We start from the raw sequence: 5,213 nt of genomic DNA, 5'->3' as shown, positions 1-5,213 counted from the left end.
GTTTTCCCACACTTGAATGATACACACTCACTAGCCTAAGCTAATCAAAGATCCAAGTTAAGGGACATTTATTATTTTTCACTTCAAGGCTTGTAATGTGCTAAAAGTAAGAATAAAGGGGTTAAAATAGGTTCCAAGTTGGCTAACAACGATTGATGAAAGGTAGGCTATTTAGGTATGTGAGCTAAATGAAATGATGGCCTCAATCATATAAATACATGTATACATGGAATAATGGACATAAAGAATCAAACAAATTAAAGATTACAATCATAGAAAGAGAATAATGCACACAAGAATGGAAATAAGTGGTTATAAGATGTAACCACACAATTGGGCTCAAAACTCACATGCTTATGTGTTCTTAGCTCAAAAACTATGTTCCAAAATAAATTCTTCAAGCAAGTTCAACACAAAATTTTTTTTAAATTGGTAGGGATTGGTAGGGTGCCCTAAAACAATTTCTTGGAAAAGAAATCATCACCCTAACCAAGTAGTCCTAACATAAAAAGAAGTGGTGAAATATATACAAATTCTAACTAACATGCAACCTATCATGCAATGCAACGACTAATCTAATAGAGAAAATTAAGAATTGGTGTTGAAAGGAAGTGGTTACTCACGGAAGTCGGTCATCGACCGAACGTCCCCACACTTGAAGATTGCACCGTCCTCGCTGCATGCAAAAAAGAGCAAGGTGGACGGGTTGGTACAATTGATGAGCTTCTTAAAAGGATTGTGCATATGAACTTGTTTGTCCCCATGTAGAAACTTTTCCTTTTTCCTTCTTGGTGGCCAGCCTAAAAGGAGAGAAAAAGAAAGAAAATTAAACCTACAACGAAGATATCAAAGCAAATAGAACATAGGCGGGGGCTAATGCCAAATAAGGGTAATGTTCTCAACTACATGGTAGCTAAGCATGTGAGTGAGAAAACAATATAAGCTAAGGCATATTAATACTTGATGTAAGAGTAGAGTTAAAGCATGAAGAGCATATTGAGCATCAAGTTCAAACAAGAAAAAATGGATCATGAAAGATAATATGAGTTCATATCAATGCACAAGGAAAACAAGAGTCATAAAAGATTAAGCATTGATTTAAAAGTTTCATCACCCATCAATATCAAACAAGTCAAGAGGCATCAAAATAATGCAAGAAATTCTCAACAATTTTGTAGGAAAATTCAACAACATTATTAAAATAAGAAATTTAGAAAAGAAAATAAGAATAAGTTATGAAAACAAAATTAAAATTCAATGAATAAAAGTATGCAAATGCAATAAACAAAGAAAAATGAAAGATGAGAAAAATAATTTATATATATATTTTTTTTATTTATTTATTATTTTTTTTTTTGAAGAGAGGGAAAAGAAAAAAGTAAGAAGAGAATAAGAGAGAAGAAGAAAAGTAGAAAGAAAGAAGAAGAATAGAAGAAAGAAGAAGAAAGGAGAAGGGAGAAAAATAGAGTGCAATCCATGCATAAGCGTCGCCCATGCTTAAGCGTGGATTGCAGCAGGGACAATCGACGCATAAGCGTGACCCATGCTTACCCGTGGATTGCAACAGGGACAATCCACGCATAAGCGTCACCCATGCTTAGGCGTGGATTTTCTCACAAAGTTAGCACAAAGTAGACACAACTCTCTGGTTTTTGTACCAGGAGTTCCCATATGGCAATCCACGCATAAGCATCGCCCATGCTTAACCGTGGATTGACCTTTTTTTTAGAAGCATAAATACAGAATTTAACACTCTCCTAACCTATAAACATTCTAAATCACCCAAAATTCAAATTTAACAACAAATCTTTTGGTTTTTGAAAAATTTTCAAATACAAAACAAACAAAACTTACACTATAAGCAAAATACAATTCAAAAATAACTATTCTAATCAAAGCATGAATTTAACAAACAACCTATCAATAAAAGCAAAATGTATAAGAGTATAGAAAATAAGAAAAACTACCTACAATGGCAACTCAAATCACTCATTGATTATATTTACAAGAGAATGGAAAGAGTTTACCATGGTGGGGTGTCTCCCACCTAGCACTTTTATTTATTTTCCTTAAGTTGGACTTATGGGGAGTTCTCATCAAGGTGGCTTGTGCTTGAATCCATCCTTGAACATCCACCAAAGCTTGGACTTCAAATAAGCTCCATCATTCAAGATTAATAGCTCCAAGCTTTGATGAAGAACTTCACAAACCATGAGCTCCCAAAGTTGATCCTCCTTTTGTAATCCAGGATCCCATACTTTGTTTTCATACCCATCTTCAAGTTGATAATCATGATTCCATCCGGGTGGGTTAGCCTTCGAATTCTCATTTAAACACCCAAACATCCTCCTAGACCCAAGTAATCTAACTCTACACCAAACCTTGCACTCAAACTTTGAACATACAACCATCATAAACCTAGAGTGATGTTTTCAACCGCTAAGCATCTCCCTTTTGCTCTTAAAGCCACAAAGAGCTCTAAGTTGACCATCCGTATCAAGCAAACCATATTCAAGTTAGATAATGAAGCTTAGATAAGAGATTACCCACTTGAATGAAAGGATATATGGTGATGGCTTGGGGAGAGGCGTCTCCAATGTCCTTGCAAGCTCCACTCCCTTGTGTTCTTCCTTGTCAACTTCCACCTCCTTGCAAGCTTCTTCAATTTTAACCTCTTCCTCTTGGTAGCTTTCTTCCAATTCAATCTCTTATTTATTACTTACCAAGGGCATGGGAGGTTGTGTGCCTTCTTCTTTGATCTCAATCACATATCCAATGGGAGAGGATTCAATTGTAGATAAGAATTCTTCAATGATTGAATCCATCTCTTGATGAACCTCTTCAAAGTCTTCAACCATGATATGTCTTGGAGGTTGCGCACCCTCCTCAACATCAATGTCAAGCTTCTTGGAAGAGGGCTCTCTAATTCTATATTCCCATGGACTTTCAACATCTCCTAAATCTTCAACTACTTCTTTCTCTTCTTCAATAATCATGGCTTCCTCCAACTGTTCTAACACAAAGTAGCATTCCTCATTTTCCACTGGAGTTTTCAATCTCTCCTTCATGCTATGCTCTTTAATTGATTCCCCACATATGTCCGTGGGAGTGCTTTGAGTATTAAAACATTGGGAGGCTAAAATGTTTACTATCTTGGTCAAGGCAGTCATAAATTCTAGTGTCTCCCTTTGCATTTCTCTTTGCCCTTGAAGCAACAAAGTGAAAGAATCATCCACTGGGGCTTGGGGTGGATAGGAGGGTTTATTATTTGGGAGGAATGGTTCATAATACGAAGATGGTTCTTCTTGGTAGAAATATAGAGATGGTGTGTATTGAGGTGGTTCTTGGGAGTAATTGTGTTGGAATTGTGGTGGTTCTATGTGTGGTTCATATGATTCATATGGTTGTTGGTATGTTGGATAAGGATTAGGGTCAAATGGAGGTGTTTGGTGGTAGAGGACTTGTGAGTATGGTGGTTCAAAACTGGGTTGAGGGGGTGGTTCATAGGCATATAGTGGTGGTTGTTGACAACCACAATGAGGTTCACCACATCCATTAGATAGATATGCATTAGGAATGGAATTATACCTATAAGAGACCGGAGGAGGTTGTGGCCAAAAAGGTTGGTCATAAGCTTGAGGCTCCTCCCACATTTAGTTGTCCCATCCTTGATGCACATTCTCATTGAAATTCCCATTTCCTACAACATAGTTGTAACTACACTCATAGCCAAATTGATGAGAATTCATGGTGAAAAGATAAAATAAAATCAAAAGCTAATAAGAGTTAATGAAAGCAAAGTCTTAAAACTAGCAAAAACTAACAAGCAATCCAAAAATCAAGCTATTCACAATATTAACATATGTACAATAACCAATAACTAGGCACACATTTGTAATTCCCTGACAACGGCGCCATTTTGATGGAGAAAAATTATCGGTAAAGAATTTCACAAATGTAATCTCGTTGCAAGTATAATTCTAAACCAACAAACATTCCTCAATCAAAAATTTAGTTTGTCACAAGTACAAACCCCAAATAAAAATAACCAAAGTATTTAAACCTCGGGTCGTCTCTCAAGGAATCGCAGGAACGTGTTCTTGTTATTGGCTATGGATTGTATATTTTGGGGTTTTTAATAAGAGCCAAAGAAATGTAAATAGCAAAAGAATAAACTAACAACTTAGAAAGCTCTTGGCAAGGAATGAGAACTGGAAGTCCTATCCTCATTATCATCATCAATTGTGACAAGAATCGTCCATCGCTCCCACTTAGTTAACCTCTAACTATGAAGGAAAGTCAAGTGGATATAATCAAGTTGAGTCCACAAGTCCTAGTCAAATCCTAAGGAAAGGCTAGCTTTAGTGGCATTCAAGTCAATTAGCAACTTCCAATTATCAATCAACAACAGAGTTTGATAACTCAAGAATCTCCAATTATTCAATCCAAGCCAAGAGGAGAAAAATCTACTCTAACATCCTACCAAGCATTTTATCAAACACTTGAAAGGCATAAAAGGAAAGCATAGTAAAATGACAAGAAATGTAAATCTTCAACTACCCAAGGCAAAGAAATAACAATAGTAAAGCAATTAAACACTAAAAGAACATAAAACATAAATTGCATTAAAAGGAAATCAAAGTAATAAGAGTGCATAAACATAAAAGAGGTATAAAAAGGAAAATTAACAAGAGAATCGAGATGACCAAAGGTATAAGAACAAGAAATCGTAAGGAAGACAAGATGAAAATAAGAAATTAAAACTAGATCTATGAAAATCATAATCTAAACCTAACCTAATTTCTAGAGAGAAGAGAGAGCTTCTCTCTCTCTAGAATTCTACCTAAAGCATGGTGTAAACTCTAACTAACACTACTTGGTTCATCCCCCTTCAATCCTTGGGTTCAATAGCATCAGAAATGGGTTGGATTGTGCCCAAAATGATTCAGAAATCGCTGACTACGAATTGCTAAAATGGACCCACGCTGATCATGCGACGCGTGGAATGATGCGTACGCATCTCTAAACGCTAGGAAACTATAGCAAATTTTATATCATTTTGAATCCCCAGATGTTAGCTTTCCAATGCAACTAAAACCGCCTCATTTGAACCTCTGTAGCTCAAGTTATGATCGATTAAGCGCGAAGTGGTCAAGATTGACAGCTTGGCGATTCCTTCATTTCTTCATGAGTTCTCCATTTCTACATGCTTT

Source organism: Arachis hypogaea, chromosome 10, assembly GCF_003086295.3.
Source record: "Arachis hypogaea cultivar Tifrunner chromosome 10, arahy.Tifrunner.gnm2.J5K5, whole genome shotgun sequence".
Lineage (NCBI taxonomy): Eukaryota > Viridiplantae > Streptophyta > Magnoliopsida > Fabales > Fabaceae > Arachis > Arachis hypogaea.
Note: the sequence above shows the minus strand (reverse complement) of the source record.